Raw genomic sequence first — 21,196 nt, forward strand, 5'->3', positions numbered from 1 at the left:
TATGCATGACTGTGTGTGACAAGAGGTGTGTTCGAGGTGCGACGGTGGGGGGCGGTGCGTTCTCCTCCAGTCGTCGGCAGGGCGCGGTGGCGGTAGCCTAGGTAAATGGATCTTATTTAGCGACGCGTCAACACGTGTAAGGGGGCTTACGGCTCATTACTCTGGGCCCGATCCTCTCTGCTCACCCACTGATGGATGGCAGGGGCTGCTGGAAGGAGGTGCGGGTGGCGGGCGAGAGAAGGAGAACAGGCTGGACATCGACCCGTCCTGCCTCCCTTCCTCCCTCCTTGCCCTCTTGCTTTCACTAGTCCTCCCCTCGCTTTGCTCCATCTACTTTTTTTTCTTGCTATGAAATGTAGTTTTCATGTCATTTCAAATGTATATTTCCTAAAATTTACCACCACACAAAAACTCCCAGTGAAAAGTAAACTACAAAATAATCTGTTGCACATGAAATTATACATTTTTCAAATACTTAATACCCAACTTCTACCTAATTAAGAACAATACGAGAACAAGTATTAAATGATACAGCTTACAAAAGGTCTTTTTCACTGCTGACATTTTGACATGTCACAGTAGGAAGAGCACAGGTGTAATAAAACGAATGATGGCTAAACTCAATTCAGCTGCTTCAGTTTCAGGGTGCTGGTGTGGTGCAGGCTGCTTTACCGTCCAGCCATCTTGACAAACTGTGTCTCTCTTATAAGGACACCGATGTCTAAGGCTAAAGGCTGTCACATGTTTTATTCTGAGGAAAAAACATGGTTTGGGGTTGTTTGAATTTACTCTGATGAGGCAGATTTTTCAGTCCATTGCAGGCAAATAAAATGATCAAATATGACACAAGGTAACTGTTTCCATCAATCTTACTGCAACTGAAAGACATCGCAAACTCAAAGCATTATTATATAATTTACATTCATCATATGTAGGCCTGCCCAATGTTATTGCACACCACCAAAAAGAGAAAAGAGTAACCACAGATAGCAGTTACACTTTCCTGGAGACCAACTTCTACACTGATTCTAAAAAAATGAATTAATTTGGAAAAGACACTGTGTAAAACAAAAATACATCAGAATGTGATCCTTTCTACTCAATTGAAAACAGTGCAAAGTCAATACATTTACTGTTTGACCTCATCAGCTTCATTGTTTTTGTAAATATCTGCTTATTCTGAATTTGATGCAGCAACATGTGTCAAACAAGTTGGGACAGGAGCAACAAAAGACTGAGAAAGATGTGGAACGCTCCACAAACACCTGTTTGGATCATTCCACAGGTAAACAGGTTGATATGTAACAGGTGATAGTATCATGATTGGGTTTGAAAGGAGCATCGTGGAAAGGCTCAGTACAACATGGACTCAGGAACACAGTTCGCAGTTTGCAGATGATCCCATTCTGTTCTTATTTACAGTTTTACACAGCAGACACAGTCCAGACAAAGTGCAGAACTTTTTTTTTTCTTCTAAATATCATTTAGGATAGGAACAAGAGTAGGAACTTTTACCCTCCATTCCTGATGTTCCTGAGAGGCTTTGGAGTCTGTGATTGGCTCAGTATTTTAGGTCAGGACTGCAGCTTTCAAGTTCTCTACCCGGTTCAAAACCAGTTTTCTGTATGCAGTGAACTTTTAAACTCTTACATTAGCTCCCTGACACCTAATTGTTACCAGCACACAAACCTGCACTATAAACGTCTCAAACATGACACACAGCCACCACACACACATACACACACACACACACACGCACACACACACACATTGCTTCCAAAGCACTGAGTCAAGTCCCTCTTTCTAAAGCTCGTAGAGCATTCCTCTCATTCATGGAAGCAGGGCCCTCCTAGTGAAGCGCTTAATTGGCTGCAGATTGCTCTTTAACCTCAGGGTTACGCCACACACACACACACACACACACACACACACACACGCACACAAACACTGTGCACGCATACGTAGACAGAGGCAAACACACATGCACATAGACACATACGCACACACCATTTGTGCAGGCTGTTAAAGTCTTAAGGGGAATGGAGTGTGGTTTTTATAACTCAGTGGGGAGGTCAAAGGTCAACAGATTTGTTCCAATCTCTAAGGATCTGTCAGTCAAGGCTAAGATGCCAAGGCAACTACCGCGCACACTCGTGCACACACGCTGTCACACACACACACGCACACATTTGAATGCTTAATTTGTCACCTCAAAGTATGTCTTTGCTGTTTTTCTTCTACTTTCAACTGTCTGTGGGAGAAGACGATAATAGATGGGAGAATTTTTAATGCATTCTGGTCAAACATGCTGGATTGGATCAGCTGGACCCCACATGACTTTAGAGTCGATACACCCGCTCTTGGTCTGTGTGTGCATTTAGCCCAGATGGGACACCTCAGTCCCAGAGACATCGCTTTTAGTCATTGGCCCAACCTGGCAGGCTATGACAGTTCAGCCCATGAGTTTGCTGCCTGACACGGTTGTGTGTCTGTCTGCCCACCCCACTGGGACGACTGGTCTCTTGTCATACTGTCACTGAGATCAAACTGTGGCTTGAGAGAAAGAGGAATTTGTGGTTTTGCAGGCCTCAAAAAATTGGTATCAGAGTTGAGAGAAACAACATATGCAGATTCTAGTCTTCGTCTTGACATTTGCATCATAAAGTGTAATGATATCGGACATTTCTGACATATTTACAAAGATAGATATTAGATATTTTTTATATTTTTTTCTTTCTGTACGTGTGCATGCGGGAGTGTGTTATTCTCTTTCTGTTTGTGATACATGGTGAATATGCGTTTCTACATGAGTCACTCCCCTCTTCCAAAATAATTAAGATGTGTGCGTTTCTCTCCCAAATTAGCTTTTACACTTTTATCCCAGCGCATGAAGGAACTTACCGCTAACATGATTGTGTTCGACAGAGGAAGAATGAGAGGGAGCGACTGAAAGAGGGACACGGGGAAACCAAAGGGGGGGAAAGGAGGGGACGTTGGTTATTCGAAGCAGTGAGTCAGTTAACATTTAACTGCTGCTTTTTGATGAGCTTATACTGACGTAGAAAAAAAAAACAACAAAAGACAACTTACAGCCTTCAGACGTCTGATTTAACGATTGGTTGCAAAGAAAAACAGTTAAGAATAATTTTTGAAAAGGAACAAAGGACCCTGGTAGAGACTCAGTAATGTCTGCCAGTCCTTCTATTGTACAGGCTTATGAATGATTAAGCTACTGTAGCAACAAGGGCAGATCACATTACAGACGCCATTTTGTTAGTTCCCCCTGCAATCTTTCATATCTCCACCAGTCGTTTACCAGGTTTATTCTAAACAGGATGGTGGTGTGTGTGTGTGTGTGTATGTGAGTATGTGTGTGTGTGAGGTGGGGGGGTGCAGGCAGGGTGGCATGCTCAGAGTCAATGCCACAAATTGTTGTTAGATGCAGGTCTCCGTCTGCCATGCATTTTGGACAGGAAGGTAACGTGATTGGCTTTGTTCAGTCTTCCTGGCAGCCAACACCAGCTGACATCTGTTCCCTCCTAACCACTCAGACTTATCTCCATCAGGGAACACACACACACACACACACACACACACAGATACAGGCAGGCACACACTGTCACACAGAACAGACACGTGCACACACCGTTTTACGCAGTCGTACACACAGCCATACTGGTGCTCGCGAGGAAAAAAAAAAAGCACGCACATAGCGCAGACACTCGCATACACACTCTCACGCACGTGGGCTAATTTTGTGATAATGCAGAGTTCAGTGTGCCAATTGCATGTAGGTAGCAAATAAATGCATTCCCATATGTATAAAATGCTACAAAATGGACTGAGAACAGATTGCAAAGTAGTACAAAAACGTCAGAACACACGATATGCAGACACATGCACATACAGTATTGACCGCCTGCCTGCGTTATCAGATGTACTAAATCTACATTGTATTGAAATTACTGTGAAAAAAAACTAGACTGGCATTAGCTGGAAAAGAGGGGAGAAAGTGGCTGATTTGCTTATGCATTCAGGGCTGATTGTGGCGGCTTTGCAAATCTTATTGCATTGCTAATTTATATTATTGGCGGCTGAGTCCCTGGCACAGAGGCCTGGGCGTATATCTTAGACATGTGGAATCTGAAGGCAGAGTGGCATGAACACTTCCCGGGTAGACGAATTAGGAATTTCAGTCAGTTTTGCCTCTCTTAAGCAAATAACCGTCTGCAAAACTTGCACGGTGTATAAAAGACTGCCTTTTTCCCCCTCTGAGATGAGAGGATAAAAAAAAAAAAAAAAAAGAGGGGCGGGTGGAGAAAAAAGGACAGAGGTCTGCGTGTGAGAGGGGGAGGCTGTTTGAAATTAGCCCTCCACTCTGGGGTCCTGGGAAATGAATGTGACACGTCCAAATTTGGTGTTTTTGTTGCAATTACCAGAAAACACCAGATGAATTCTTTGCAAGCCATGTGTGCTGGTTTGTGTATGCATGAGTGTGTGTGTGTGTGTGTGTGTGTGCTGTGAACGTGTACACATATGGATGTGGGAGCATGTATCTGTGTCCATGTTTATGTGTGTCGCTCTGTTTGTGTGTGTGTGTGTGTGAGCAGGTGGCGGGTATATTTGAAGATGACAGTAGGGGTCTGACCCATGCCAGGCCCAATAAAGCGGCCTTGTGATGGAGCTTATGTGACACGCTGTCCCCCGGGCTCTGAGGTCTCTCTCCCTCACACACATGTGCACAACACACACACACACGCTGCCTCATTTCCCTAGTGGCGCTCCCTGTCAGATAGCGAAGGCAGCACTCTGATTGCTGCGGGTACATGTGAGGCCTGTGTGTGGTCTAATGACGACACACTGTACACTCAGCGCTAGCGCTAACGCTATCGATCCAAGTCGTCACCTCTGCATTTGGTACACCGACTCAGATTTCCAGTTGCGGGCCTAACAGCCACCTACGTCTGTTTTGAAATGTTTTGAATGCTGCTTTCACTTGTAAAGTCGAGCTGAATCATTCGGAGTCAGTCAGTGTTGTGCGTCACACTAAACTAGAAAACCACAGCCGAATACAGAGAAGACTCATACCGTATGCACAATCATACGACAATGAAACTTGAAAACATTGTCTCTGAAAAGTTTATCCTGATGCAAATTCTCGGTTTGGAGTTCAGAAATCAGCTGCTGAGAGATCACTTGCTAAATGTGCAATATTTCCGTTCTATTATAGGGCTAATGTTGCAGTGTTTGGAAGAGTTTTCCTCCGTCTGCACATGCTAAGCTCATGCTAATCGTTTCTAAAACCCCACTCAACTCCGTTTTAAAGTGAGAAGCAACAGAAACCATCCTTGATTTTCTGCTTTTATCACATCATTTCTAGCCCTGGAGCTCAAACGGGTTTGGGAATGGGCCCGCTCCAAGTGTTAAACGTGCCGTCTGTGAACGCGGCCATGAGGCTAACGTGAGGAAGGGAAGTTAGAGTGGTTCCATCATAGATTAGCTTGACAGTAATGCTGCGAGGCAGACACAACTGTCTCTGAGTCAGAGAAGAAAACAGTTTGGATGTTACCTGTCAGATAGACAAAAATCCATCTCATCTCGTTCTCTCTGATGCTCTGTCTCGCTTTCCCCCTCCGTTGTGCTGTTGCGAGTATTTCATCAGGCAAGGACAGAGGAATGGCTTTTTGTGAGTGTGTGGTTCTAATAAATAGAGAGACCTTGACACCTTACAGGTGCATATGGCAACTTCACACCTTGGCGCCTTAAATGGCAGCTGCAGACAGAGAGGTAATTATCAGGGAACAGCTTTGGTACCCAGAATACATGTAATCTGGTGTCAGTAAACTACTTACTGTACAGTACATTCATGTGTCGCGCTGAATTATCAAAAAGTGTCAGTGACGTCAGATTTCTTTGGACAGAGTGCTCACTCGCTGCTGCGTAGAAGACTGTTTTTTATCTTTATCTTTTTTTGTTTTGTTTTTTTTTTACCTTGCTTCCTGATCCTGAAGCCAGAATCTAACCGAGAAAAGTTCACGAAAATGAATGCTTGCTTCATGTTTCACTACACAAAACAGAGCTTCACTTTACAACACTGCAGACGCCATCAGTTTGAAACTTATTTGAATGTGCAGGAATCTGAGGTTGCATGTTGAGAAAACTTGGTAAGAATTTGTGGTTTCACTTATTTCGTTCGCCACATTACAGTTTGTGTAATTTGGTTTGGGTGAAAAATGAGCTCTTCTGTCGCCGTTTGGTGTCCATCCATTGTCTAAATGTCTCCAGTTCATCGACTTCGGGTGGTTAAACTGCATGAGCAACTAAATTTGCTGAGAGAAGTTTTTCTGTTGCCAGACTTGGCCGAATTTTCCTTTTCTGTCAATTTGTCATTCTTACATTTGGTCAAGAGTTTTGGCATTTTCCACCATCGTTTGGCGAGCTTACATGATTTTTTGTTTTGTTATTTCAAAGCTTGAAAGTCATTTTTTTTTCTTTTTCCAAAATCAGTCAAACTCTTACTGTAAGTAGATTAAGCCTCGTGTGTGGAGATCGATGTACTCTTGCAGAAGAAGAGAGGCAGTATATGGCAGGATATGGAAATGTCTTTAAAGGAGTAGGGGAAAGTAGGATCTGGCCTTTCATTTGTGCCAACCAATTATTCCACATCTCATTTGCTACCACAATAAATCAGACTAAAAACAAGGGACCTGGTGTATTTACACACATTTTTTTCAGCAGTGCAACTTACTGGAAAACAAGAGCTGCAAGATAACATCAAGCGGCTGTGTGTGGTATGCATGCATGCATGTACAGTGTTGCTGCTGCGTTCATCCATTTGGTGCCACTCCGGCTTGAGCATAAGGTCTGATTTCTCGCCGCTTCCTCCCTCATTGTCTCTGTTTGAATGTTTTGTGCTCTTTGCTATTGTGATGATGTGATTTTTGTAGGGGGGGAGTTAATTATAATCTCAGGTTAAGTTACAAGTTGCAGTCTGTGGGATTTGGAGATCACTTGTCATGGGGTTAACACAACATGTGGTTTAGATACTTCATTTATTTTTAGATTGTTGTTGCAGCCTGTTTTGGTAAAATAATGTTAATTTGAAATTTACCAAGCTAATGTGGAAGGATTTTCTGTTTGAGGGTTGAGTGGATCTAATGCAGCTAAATAAAGAGCTCGTCTGACAATGGCAGGATCGATATGCACTGTGTAGAGACGGCTATAACCAAGCTTAAAGCTTTAACTAACACACGAGACATCAGATGACAAATCAAATCAGAGGATTCCATATCAAACTAACAATTAGTCGTCATCGTTCCTGATAACATGAAAGACGTGACATTTAGTCGCCATTTCCATGGCGTTTGATTGAAATGGAGGTAACGGAGAGATGGAAAGAGGTGGGAGAGACGCAGAGAGGGGAGACATTAGCAATCAGGTAACAGTCTGCCATCCGAGTGTCACTGCAATATGGAAGAGCACATTTCCAATCACAGCAAATGTACGTCTCTAATTGGAAATTTGTGCACAACCTATTTGTTACCTGCGCTGATTTGCTTAAGTCTACATTCACATGTACTTTTAAGGAAGATCAGTGATTTTGGACTAATTGGGCATCCAAAACCACAAACATACCAATAAGTCATTGTCGGCTGTATTTCCTCCATCTTCTTGTTTTCTCTTCCTCGCTCTTTTATCTGTCTTATCAATGAAAGACTGCGGGGAGAGTAAAAAGAGACACTAAAGCAGAGAGAAAGAGCAGGTTTTTTGTAGCAGTTGGAAGGGAGACCCATTACTGCCGCCCTGCTGCAGTTTGAACAGAACCCTGATTTTTTTTATTTGTATTTTGTGCATAAAATTCTTTCTCAATGTGTAAAGTTATACTAACATCTCTCATGATCACCCCCCCCACACACCAGAGGATTTGTTCTCTTTAATTTATTAGAGTTCGCCGATTGGTAAGTGATCTTAAGAGTCAGTCTCGTACTCAGAGTATTTGGATAGTCATTTCTCATTTTAATATTACCTAAACCACAATTTGACTTCAGCTCATGTCGCCTAAAATTGTTTAGGAAAGATTGCAAAATTAGAATCACACTTTCCGACGTCTGGAACACGTCTATCGCTCTTTCTCCCCCTCTGCGCTCTCTCGGTGAAAAAGTGTGAACTAACAAGCGTCCAGCAGCTTGTAACACAAAGGGCCATCTACACATGTTATTCAAGAGAAGCAGTGGAGTCTAGCCAGGCACTGCTGTTAAAAAGAGCGGGTGAGAGGGGGAGAGTGAGTAAGCAAAGCTGTATAGTGATTTGCCATTTATAATTGGCCTGCAATGGTAGATGGTGGCTGGCAAGGACTCTTTTTTTTTTTTTTTTTAAACACAATCTGTGCCTGCGGTCGGGGCGATGCATCGCTAATGACAGAAAGCCAGAGTGGTGTGGAAGCACAACAGCGCCTGGTGGCTACAAGGCCAGCACTCGCAAATATGTTCACAATCCGATTTCAGATAGACGGGTAGATGATGTTTCATGGTAGCAGATCATAGAATTGTCTGTGCTTTGTATTTCACATGCTTATTTTCGCAAGCAAAAAATGTGGGGAAAAGTCACATTGCACATTAAGGACATTAAATGCAAAGCCAAATGCTCTATTTCTCCACTGAAATTTGACTCAGCCCGTCGCCCTTTCCCAGTTACACTCTGCCCGTGCTCCACACAGTTGCACACAGTCTCACTGGTAGCTGCCCATGAAAAACACTAAAGCAGCTGGGGGTGAAGATCTTAGAGAATCAACCCCAAATCGACGTGCAGAAATACATCTAGGACAATAGAGATCTTATCCAAAAGGGACCCGAGGACACTCAGTCTGAAATAGACCAGAGGATAATTACACCCCATTCAAAATGTGGGCGACCCCAACAGATCCATGATATGCCGCCATGTAGTGAGCAGCTGTGGACAAAAAGAGCAGCAAAGTCCTCCAAATTAACAAAATGTGATGTTAAGTCATTTTTAGGATGACTGCGTGGCTTTTGCTTCTGATCACAAACAGGTGTAGGCTCTCACAGTCCAGCAGTCGTGACGTTCAGTTGACTCCTCCATCCACCCCGACCTCCTCCCCGTGCAGGCTTTGTGGCTCTATAACAATGTCACACTACAGTATTTCCTCTACAAACACAAGTGCTAATACTTATGCTTGCAGCAGAAGGGTTCTGCCACTCGAACATGTGTCTTTTTAGGGCGTTTGCTAAAACTGATGCTGCTGTGTCAGTCTCAGCAACACGTCTCTCACACTCTCACCTTACAATATGACATTTTCCCAGCCATGATTAAGATGCTTGAGAACTGATAGCAAGTGTGCTTGGATCCATTTTGGTTTTAGACATTAATGCACATGTCCAGACAGACAGGCAGATCCAACAGAATGGGACCCTACCAGACCTGACCTGACCTCACAATGTCATTTCCATCCTGCCTGACTAGCATTATCCCATTATTTATAGTTGTGGACAGTACTTAATACCTGCTACTCCTTTTGGGTTCACCTCAGTTGAGTTTCCACGTGAGCTGAGCTGATGCTAAAAGGTGGCGTGAAAACACTGACGACCACTGATTGGCAACCAGACTCTTCTCGTTGTCAGCACTCTGATGTAGGATTTCCCAAACTCTCCAGTTTTTTTTTTTTTTTTTTCAGAATTCTTTTGTTTCGGCGCTTTCTGCCTTTTCTGAAACAAAGCTTGTCTCCTTGCTGTGACAAACAGCCGTCCCTTCAATATCCTCCATTTTTCACTGTGTCTGCGTCGCGCTGAAGATGATGTCAGTTTCATGCAGCGTCGCTGTGATGATCGGCTGCGGCGTTAAACAAAATCAAGACAAGCGCCTGGTACCAAAAGTGCGTCAACTGGAGTAGAGCCGAGCCTTATCATACAATGGAAACACGGCCTTAAAATTAAGTGGACCCGTGCCTTCTCATTGGGGGTTGAATGCCGTGTTCATGGACACTAGGTCAGTATGTGTTGAGGGAGAGTTGAGCCTTCTTCACTGAATTCCCCGCCCATTTCCCCCAGTCAGTTCAGTATAAGGAATCAAACTGGCAACCATGCACAAACCCTCTTGTCTGATCTCCAGGTTGCACCCCCTCACACTGCAGGGGAGGGACTCTTGGGCAGGCAGAGCAGGGACCAGATGCCCAGCCATGGATAAGGTTTTTTGATAAAAAATCCCCCGCCACCACCTCACCCCATCCCCTCTGCTTCCCGATGCCTCCTCCATAAACAATGAAAAGTTAATGAAGAGGTAACTTAATGATGTAATGAATATAGCGGAGCCCAAGGTCAAAGCTGGCTACAGTCTGGGGCTGGGCACAAGACGGGGCCAGGTGATAACACATGGTTTTATATGTCTCTCTCTCTCACACTCACACACACACACATACACACACACTTTCAGTATTCATGCAGATGCGCGGTACGTGTAGTATTTGTCAGCTGGAACTGAGAGAACAATCTCTGGTTTTGAATTGTCTGCAGAAATATGCTGTATAGCTTACATGTGTGCATCTGTAAATGGTAAATGGCTTTTATCCAAAGCAAGGTTTGTGCTGCTCATTCACCCACTGACACCCGTGTGGAGCAATTTGGGGTCAGCGTCTTGTGTCCCAAGGACATGTAGACGGGAGGAGGTGCAGATCAAACTACCAATCCTGTGATCAGTGGACGACCCCCTCTACCTCCTGAGCCACAGCCACCCCCTGTTTTTTTTTTTTTTTTTTGCGAGTGATAGAGGGAGGTGTGTGTGTGTGCTTGTGTGTGTGGGCATGGAGTGATGAGGGTGTTTGAAGTGCTGTGGGTAGTAAGAGTACAGCGATGTTTATGCATGTTTTCAAGTTTCTGTGTGCGCTTGCAGCTGTGTGTGTGTGTGTGTGTTTGTGGCTTTTGCATTCTTTCCTGTGTGTACGTGTGTGTGGGTTTGACAATACAGGGACTTGTTCTGATGTTGAAGCTGGCGATTAAAAATTGAATAGGTTTGAAAGACACTGTGGAGAGTTTGGCGGAGCCAGGTAGGATCGATACAGCTCCAGTGAATGGCCGCTACCCCTACTTGTTGGGCTGGAGAGCTCTCGGGAATGTGTTTGTGTGTGTGTAAAGCAGACAGAAAGTGTGTTTGAGGTGTAGACATTATGCCTTTAAATAGTCAGTAAACCAATTACACTTTAAAAAGACGCTGTTTTTCCTCGCGGCACTTTTGCTTGGAGTTTGTTTTAGACCAGCCGTGCCACAGTGTTAGAAAATGTCTGGATTTGTGTAAGCATCTGTCTGACAGTGGCTGTGCGTAAAGAAAATGCCAACTCAACACATCCAATTCATTGGGAAAGGAAGTAGGCTACATGAGTAAAATCATATGAAGCAGGGGCAAGGACAGTATAGAGAGGGAGAATGAAAGATGATAAGAAAGGAAGGAGAGGAGAGGAGTTCTTAGCTGGGTTACCCAGCAGCCAGGTGCTCTCTGTCTTCGATCTGTTTGGCCTCCACCGGCTAAAGAAGTGTCTACACCTCACTTTATCCCCTTATAGCCTCTCACACCACAACATATGGGGGAGGGGAAGAGGAGGCTGAGGAGGGGCTGAATCAAGAGGAAGGAGAGGGAGGAAAGGCAAGTAAGGAAAGTGATGGCGAGGAGGACAGAGGAAGGAATGGAGAAGGTGGAGACAGACTGCTAAGTACAGACAGTTAGTTAGCATTTAAACTTCAGTGGGAAAGAAACAAACTCCACTGAAACTATAACTGATCTGAATAAGGCTAACTAAGTGGCGCTGTAAAGTTAGGGTTTTCTAACATTTGCTACCTCCTCTATTATCCTTTAAACTTGCCTTTAGTCTGGTGTAAAATAGTTTTCCTTTGGCTCTGCCTGTTGAGCTTCAACTCCAAAAAAGAGATTATTTCTGCACCCTTAGCCGCTCCGAACGCTTGTTTAATTAAAACACATTTTTTCCACCTGCCCACATGCTTTGGTTTATCTGGTCAGAGGCTGTATTTGTAAGTAAACGGCAGGCATCACAGCAATCAGATGTAGCCTGCTGCACCCGCACAGACATTACACAGCCAAAGTGTGTGCAGAGTGTAAAGGCCGGCATGAGCCATGCTGACGGCTTCCACTCAGGATCAAATCATTCTTCAGATTCCTCCGCTCGCGCTTGAACCCACGGGGAAAATAAGAGTGTTTTTGCATATGCATTTCTCATCATGATGATGTCACCAGATTTTTAATACGGAGCAGCTTTTTTTCTGGTGGCGACGTGAGTTCTCATCTCTTTCTCTACATTTTCACCGCCATAAAAGGCTTGTTTGTGAAGAGATTATTTGCTTTTCAAAAATGTGAAATGTTTTGTTATTTTTCTCTACTTATACACCTTGCTTATAGGTTAGATGCAGTAATTGTTCACTTTCAGCCAACTTGCTCTGGTATTTCAGGAATGAATGCTAACAATGCTAAAAGGCCATTTTAGAACAATTCCCCTGAGATGATGTGCGTGACGGAGAAAAAATAGAATCAGATTTGCACAAAAAAAGCAGCGACACGCAATGTGGAGTATGGGCATCAAGAGTTGTCATGTTAAAAATGGGAAGTTCACTATTTTTACTCCTTACTCCTTTAGGAATCAACCATTCCTTCACCTCTTAGATATTGCAATGTAAATATGCAATCAAAAGCAGATTTTTTTTTACTTTTTCTGTCCAAACTATAATCCCACAGCTAAATTACAAACAGCTACATGACCACGTTTTTTCACATGGGGTGCCCTTGGACAAACTGTTTTAAATTGAGGCAGTATGATCCAGTAAGGATCTTGTTTGGGATTACTATGGAAACTTGGCTGACATCAAAAGTTTAAAAGGTCACACTTCATGTTCCTGCGTCCGTGTGACTCGAGGGCACCAGCGGCCACCAGCCAGCCTTACAATACAGCTGTTCAGCTGATGATCCTCAGGACTGCTGCTCGTAGTCACATTATCTGTCCGCAGCAAGCTGTCTAACAAAGACAGTTTGAGATAATCAGGTGTTCATAGTATCAGTGCTCGTCAGAATGTGATGCTTGAGGTGACCTCCACAGGTCAGTGGTCATGGAGCAGCTATAGCACAAACACGCTGCTTATCTACAGGTATAATCTTAAATTTTAGAAGTTCAACTTCATTCTGATTTGATCTCTTAAAATGTACATTTGGATGGAATTCTTTAGCATTGGCAGAACATTACCTGCCAGCATGTTGCAAATAATGTTCTACTGTTATGTGTTGCTAAAACCACATGGATAAGGCTCATGGTTATACTGACGGCTAGTATGAGGTGGGGTATCTGAATGGAATTTGTAGCAATATTTACTGAAAATATTATTATACTTAAGTTATTCTAGGAGGTCTTTCATATGGAAGTGTGATTGTTTGGCCATCCAGAGATGCATCAGATAACCGGGGAAATAGGTTACAGATGCTGGCTACTTGGTGTGTGCATCACAGTACGAACATGACATGACATAAAAAAAAACTGGGCACTCTGGTTCGAAGAGTGCATGCCTTTGTGCCTTTGTGTGTTATGTTGCATTGGCAATGTTTGCAGCACTGGTGATGTGTGACCAAGCTTCCTATGCAACTCATTGATTCTCGGGCCTCGTTTTTCCTGGATTTATATTAAAAAGGAAAATAGTAGTCAAATGTCAGAAGACACAAAATCAATGCGTTTAAGTGTTTTTTGTTGGCTCAGCAGCAGCTATACTTGCTCACAACCTTTGTCATGAGTCATTCTCTCCCTTTCACAGGTTTTTTCCTGTCAATCTCCTCTGTGTGCTAAAAGCAGAATATACTAAACTTAGCTTCCCCAAGGCAATCTGTGATCCATCTGATCTGCTGGACAGCAGGCATGGTAACGCACTGGCACTGTGAGGCACTGTAAGATATTATATGCTCTATTATTAGATGATAAGAACAGAATATCTGCTGTGAGTGTTTTATGAAGGTCAAAGAATTGAATCAGAAATATTTCAACGCTGACCTAGACTGCTTTGCATATTATACATATTATCACATGGGTTGTATTCACATTGTAAAACCCATAATGCAGCCTGAGTGTGGCTTTGATATGCATTTATGGTTTGTTTTTATGAGGGACACTTTAACTAAAATGTGCATAAGACGTCACACAAAAGATGAAGATAAGATACATGCGTTTTATTGTCTGGTTTCAATATACTGTACATTTCTCTTCCATCCAGTGTCCAACTCTGCACTTGCAGTCGCATGCAAAGAAGAAGTAAGGCGAATCAGAAGTGCTGCAATGTGTGGAAACGTAGCTGCTAATGTGCTGACAGCTCACACCATGTTGTCCTTCCACACTGAAAAGTCAAATGTTAAATATCGTGAAACCACCATAGACTATCGCCATATGTTCGCCACAAGAAATCTGCCCTAGAAATAGACAGTCGGAAAGGCAGCGGCACACTCAACACATGTGGGTTTTGATAGGACGCTCGTATCATACAGTTTAATCTTTGCATTGATAGCCTGGGAGAAACGCCTGTGTATGTTCAGCGCCGTGTTAACTCCGGGTCATTTTGACAAGTGTAAACACTCAATCTCCCCATCAAATTCCATTAAACCCTGTAAGAACACAAACACACACTCCAAAAAGAAGCCCCCAAGCAGCGGCATTAAACAAGTGCTCTCATTTGGACATAAATAGTGTGATCTTACTCTCATAAATCACTCTGAGATTGTACATTTGGCCCGGGCAAAGGCTTCAGGTTTGCACACCCGTTCTGTAAACAGGTTCTCTTTCAGCCTCTCACAGCTTCAGTATGAGCCCGTAGATGTGTGAGACTGTGTGTTCGCGCAAGTGTGTGTGTGTGTGCGCAAGGTTACCATGCTTGATCCATTTTAAAAAGAGTCTTGCTGTAATCAAAAATAATAACCGCTCAAAGCGTAAACTCTTCCAAAGCCCCCCCCCCCCCTCCACACCCCCCACCCTCCCCTTGAAGTATGAAATAATATTCTGTGTGTGGGCCCTGGCCGAGCGCTGAGAACGCAAACATTTCACAATAAAGTTGTTTAAATAAAGGCCTTGGCATAGATGGCTGGGAGATAGAGGACATGCTGCGTTAATTACAAGCGCTCGTTAAAATAAACCGCCAGTATAAAATATGACTCTCTCCCTCTCCCATTCTTGGGGATTTGAACCTATAAAATGTCAGCGAGGTGTGTACCTCAGATGTGCTGTTTGGAGACCAAACACAACAGCAGCCCTTCTGCTTGGAGATTGGAAAAGAGAGATAGACAGACAAAGAAGGAGAAAGAGGGGAAGGGGGGCAAGATCCGCGAAAAAACACAACAGAGCTCCACAATCAACAAAGAAAGCAGTGTTTACTCTGCATTTAAAGACTTATGAATTCTTCTCGCACCCGCCTTGCCGTTGCGTGGCGTTAACTGAAAGGGAAAATAGCCCAGTTAAGCACTCGGTTTATTATTCTTCAAACTCTTGTCTGAAAAGTAATATGCTTTAAAGGCACAGTAAATGTACTGGTGCTCTCCCCTCTGTATCTGTTTCAACCTTTCCCTTACCAAGCGGTATGTGTGTGTGTGTGTGTGTGTGTGTGTGTGTGTGTGTGTGTGGAAGTGAATAACGTTACATTGCAAAGAGAGAGGCAGAGAGATGGATTATTTTTCCTGAAGCGTGGACTTAAGTTTCTGCTCTCTGCTGCTGGGTGGCCCACTCCTCTTTAGCCGTGTTAACATAAGAATAGAGGGGTGGCCAGGGGGTGAGGGATGGGTGGGGTAGCTGGGTAGCTGGTTTAAATTATTCTGCGCCTCCGCTGCTGCATAGCAGGAGCTGTTGTTATCCACTTAGAACATCAGACGATTTGTTCCTTCTCCCTCTCTCTTCTCTCTCTCTCAACCCTGTGGGCGTCTTTATTCGGGACCCTTTGTACCAGTGTTATGTTATAACGCCTGTCCCGGGCAGGGTGCACCTCATTCCCTGCCACTTGTATGCTTCCTGTGCTTGCATTTTTGAATTCAGATAAAAACACGACTCGTGTTGCTACGAAATGCGGTTTTGCCCTGCGAACGCCCCATGGCTGATTTTAACCCCTCAGAAGAGTGGGCTGTTTTTCGTCGTCGCTGTGATGTCAGGGTGATGTCCGACTGAGCTAAACTAATCAAGTCCCCATTACAGGGAGAGATGCTGCCCCTGCGAGGGTTACCTCAAAAATCTAAATATCAAATGTTAACTCTCCATACCGGGCTGTCATCCAAGCTCGGTGACGAGTGCTGTGACGCTTGCAGGCCCAGATGAGGAATGCAGTTATGAGGAGATATTTGTATACATTCAGCCTGCGCCTTGGAAAGCGGAGATGGTGGTTGAGCACAGCTTAAAGACATCTGGATGCGATGAAATGCCATTTGTCTAAACAATCAAGAGTCTTACCAAAGCCACCCAACGTGCGCTGTGCTTTTAGTACATACTTGTGCAATGTGCTTCAGCAGAAAGCATTATTGACAAATATTTCATTGCGACAGCCTCATGAGATCTCAAAACGAGATGTTTTTTTCGCGTCATTCCAGCTTTCTGCTGTAAACATAAAGCATTTGTGACGGCTGTGTACTTGAGGATGGATGAGATGCGATGAAGTTCATTTTGAAGGGGGGGGGGGGGGTGGAAATAAAGAGAGACATAAAAATGTAGTGGCATTTCATTACAAATAAGAGTGAGGCAAATCAGTGAGATCGTAATCTAAATACTTTAATTTAATGCTAATTCTTCTGACTGAAAAAAGAAAAAAACCTCTGCTCATATTCTGTGATTGACCGGCAGCCATCACTGCAACACCGGAGAGTTGAGGTGAACGAGGCTTCCAAAAGATACAATATCAACATGTTGGATCACAAGACAAACACCCAGAGAGAGAATGAGGCATCATCTGTCAAAAGAAATGCCACACCTATAGATTTATTTTCTCCTTAATTCCATTTAAACAAATGGTCTGGGCAGTCATGGCAGCCCGTGCTCTGTGTATGCCAGTGTGTGTGTGTGTAGTGGGGGTGGAAGTGAAGGGGGCAGGCAGACATGACTGGGATAATAAGCGTCATGGAATCTAATCAGATTTCTAAGAAGAATTGATTGTTGTGAGGCAGCCGGTGCAGGAGTGGGGTTGACAATAAGCTGAAATTTAAGTGTTAATTTTTATGCTAATCCTCTGGCATCTCCGTGTGATGCAATTTGGTCCAGCAGCCCCTCGACTTTGCGCCGCAGATATGAAATTGTCCCGTGCACAGAGAAAATGTCAGCTTGCCAGACCCTGAAAGCTCGTAATTTATTAGGTATGTTTCTATTAGTATGTGTCACAGTTGTTAGGGAGCCACATGCGCAGGCAGGCAGCCACACCACCTTGTTCTCTCCCTCCCTTTCCCTCTCTTCCTCTATATCTCACTCTTTCTCTTCCTCTACCCCAACTTGCCTGATCCTCCTTTCTCCATCTTATTTTCTCGCCGTGTTGCCGTCCACTTCTTCAGCACACACGCGCACGCTCGCGCGCACACCACGCTTGTTCTTAAGACGGTCTCGGCTCAGTGGCTGCTACACTGGGGCCTTAATGTATTATCATATATCGGGTGGTCCTTGCCCCCTGGACAAAAGGCTATTTAATACAATTTAATGACATTCCCAAGATTGGGGGGGTCGGCGGGGATGTGGGATAGAGGGATCGAGAAGAGAGAATAAAAGAGAGAGGGAGGGAAGGGGGGAAGAGACGAATAAAAAAAAGAAAGGCAGAGACCCAGATGAAAATAGCATCTGTGTTTTTCATGGCTCACCCATGCAAACATTGCAGTGTGAAATGCGTGACTTTCCCTCCTCTTCTGTCTCTACCTGCTGAATAAAACCTAGTTGGGGGGCTTCATGGGGGCTATGCAGTAAGTATGAGTAGACTTTCAAAATCACTTTAATCATCAGAAGCAGCAGAGGAAATACTCAGATTTTAAAAAATAGCTAAAAAATAAAAATAAACGGAGTGAAAATAGTAATGCCACAACGCAGATACACTCCAGTAGACCACTACTCCATAGTAGAAGTCAGAGAGCCTTAACCTTCAACGGTATCAAACCCCATCTTTGATGCAATTATTGGCCACTACTTTTTAGCAATAACCACTCAACGTATATTTGTTTTACGTATAGCATTCTTCATTGTCACTGGTGACGTCTGCTGGCGCATGTGCACACACACAGTCAGCAAGCTTAATAAAGACATTTAAATATTTGACACGAGCAAGTGAAACAGTTTTTACTTTTTAAGCATTTTGACATGACTTCACATGAAGATATACAGTATGAAATGAATTGTGAAAATGAGCATACTTTGTATTTTCTTCACGAACGGGCGCCATTCCAGCCGTGCAACGCGCACTAATTCAACACTAGCTTCCTCCCGATCCCGCCTCCATTTAATGCCAGTGAATGGGGGTAAGTGGGGCACAGAGGACAGCGCCCGAAAACCAAAAAAACAATGGCATTCATGAGTGATTGGCTGTGTAGCCACTAATCACCTTGCAACAATGTGCATGTTTGCGTTTCTATACTTGTAGCTTATTGTTAGAGAGACTGTTACACTTGCTAAGAAATAAAATGTTAAGTTACGTCTAATATTTTGGTGTCATCAATACAAGGAGGACACTTTGCGATACTCTGCATTGAATACAAAATATTTACATTTATTTTTGTATTTTTTTTTGTTTTTTAGAGAATTGTTTTATTTTGTAGTCTTTTTTTCTGGTTCAACTGTGAAGTAAATGCAACAGGCCTCTGGTTGTTGGAGTCAAAGCTTCGTGCACCAGTTTAGACAGCCCCATCGCTAGTGAGTTAGCAGAAGCATTCAGTGTCTGTACCCCCCACCCAGTTTAGGCAAAACACTTTCCTAAGTTACAAGATCATGGCTTTGCTTAAATATTGTCAAATGTTGTTAAGTCAACGCTGACACAAGGCAGGGTGTCTTTGCTTTTTCAACTTTTAACCAAGTCCCCATCTTTCCCTCACCTCAACTGGAGTGCTCTTTAAAGCCTGAACTTGCAGGAGACAAACAAATTCCTATCTGGAGTAAGAATGCTGCGTTTTGTGGTTTGGAAAAAAATTGACATAATCCATGAACAACTACATTTCCTCCCAAATACATCAGGCAATGTTTAAGCATCTTTGTTTGGAGACAGAGTTGCACACTGCTGCTGTTACCACTAGCAACCACAAGTGTCACCAAATCAGCCAGGACTGAAATGAGGAAAATGATGACTTTCTTTATTATAGTATTGTTTTACAGACTGCTGGGTATTTTAGTCGATAACAATATCTATATTTTATGAGCTCATCATATTATTTTTAAGTAAAATCTGACTCTCCAATGTAATTATAGCCATCAAATGAATATAGCGTTCCTCCAAATTGCACTCGAATACACTACTTGAGTAAATGTATTTAGTTACATTCTGTCACCACCTGTTAGGGAGCAAAATCCAATCAGTTTTGACAGCGATGTGATCAGTGAGGGATAACAGAAAGAGAACCAGGAACAAACAATATGTTTTAAAGATTTGTCAGCAGACACTTCTTCCCCCCCTGAAAATCTCCTCTCTTCCATTCTTTTCTATCTTTAGACATCTTTATGTTTAAACACTGCTAAAATGGCTGCGCTCCCTGCTCATATGTTGAGTGGTACTAGAAAGCCAGTCAAAACTGTACTCAGTGGGCCCAGAAAACACACTGAAAGGTTTGGATGCAATTCACATATAGGTCAATTAAATGCAACAACATCTGCTCTCTCCCTACCATTTGCATATGGCATTCATATGTTAATGATGTCCCTTGTTTTTTTTTTCTGCATGTGTGTATGTGCATGTGTGTTTGTGTGTGCTATTTGTTTCTTTCTGAGTGTATTTTTTTTCCTGTACTTCCTCCCCTCCTCCCATTCTCTTTGTATCGCCAAACAAAAAGAGATGCAGAAAATTTGGATTCATACTTCCCTTTTCGAAAAAAAACACAGATACGCCCGTCCTATTTTCACTTCCTCTCGCCTGACGATTAAAGGGGAGGTTAGACGAGTGCCACAGTTGTTCCATTGCCGTGCCCCTGATTTCGACAAGAAGCCCCTTTAACAGCAGAGAAGGCAAGGCCCTCTCCCTTCCCCAAGCAGCTTAATGCCTTATAAATCAATGATGACACAGATGGACTAGCGATAATCTATTTAGAATGCCTCACAGCAAATATTGTTGTGCAGATGATTAGACAGCCAGTTATTTTAACTCAGACCCCTAAACCCAATCTTCCGCTTATCATAATGCTCTTCAGATTTATAGTGGTAATTTGGGAGTTGATATTTTTGTTATTTGAAATAAATTTGGTGACAAAGAGATGTACAGAATGGTAGAAATTAAAAGTGAAATCAGGTCGCGGCAGGGCAGTGTGTGTCTGCACGTTTGTTTGTCTCTCTAAATGTGTGTGCGAGACAGGGAGAGTGTGTGTGTGTGTGTGTGTGTGTGTGTGTGTGTGTGTATGGGTGGCATGGGCAGCTTGAGAAACAAAAGACATGAAGAGGTGCTGGTGTCTGTGCCAAGGCCGTAATGATAAGGCATGTTTCTTTAAAGCAGGGGGAGACAGACCTTTAGCAGAATTGTATCTCCAGGGCATTTTGTGTGTGTGTGTGTGTGTTAGACAGTCTAGTGACACGAGGGGGGTTAATGGCAATCCAGGGTCTCTGCCCCTTTTCATGGTCGATGGGTCTCAATTTAGCGTGTGAGGGCGAGGAGGAGGAGGAGGAGGAGGAAGAGAGGAGGAGGAGGCGGAAAAAAGAGCAGAGGAGGAGTGCAAAAATGAAGTGGAGGTTGTCAGACGTGGCAGCTGCTCGGAGGCCCTGATAAATATAAGCCCTTATTGATCGGTTGAAAATGAAAGATCCCCGAGTGGCGTGCAGTATTTAGCTTCTTGTCTGCCTCGCGTCAGCGGTGGCCTTGCCCTGGAGGGATAGATTTTCAGCTGTGCCTCCGGGCACCGCAGCGCACTGGCTTTGATTTCATCTTTAACCTTTTTCGGCTGCGTTCCCTTGACCTCTGCAGCGTCGCCCGCTGAATTTGTTAGATTTTCATCTTGACATCGACCCCCTCCCCCACCC

At 43.6% G+C, this 21,196-nt stretch overlaps 1 protein-coding gene across 4 annotated transcripts in view; it reads left to right on the forward strand.

Moving 5' to 3' along the window:
• Window positions 1–21,196, forward strand: part of znf536 (zinc finger protein 536) — a 218,457-nt gene that overhangs the window by 56,372 nt on the left and 140,889 nt on the right. The gene's annotated exons all lie outside the window — the stretch shown is intronic.

The sequence above is a fragment of the Chelmon rostratus genome, chromosome 1 (genome assembly GCF_017976325.1).
Source record: "Chelmon rostratus isolate fCheRos1 chromosome 1, fCheRos1.pri, whole genome shotgun sequence".
Classification (NCBI taxonomy): domain Eukaryota; kingdom Metazoa; phylum Chordata; class Actinopteri; order Chaetodontiformes; family Chaetodontidae; genus Chelmon; species Chelmon rostratus.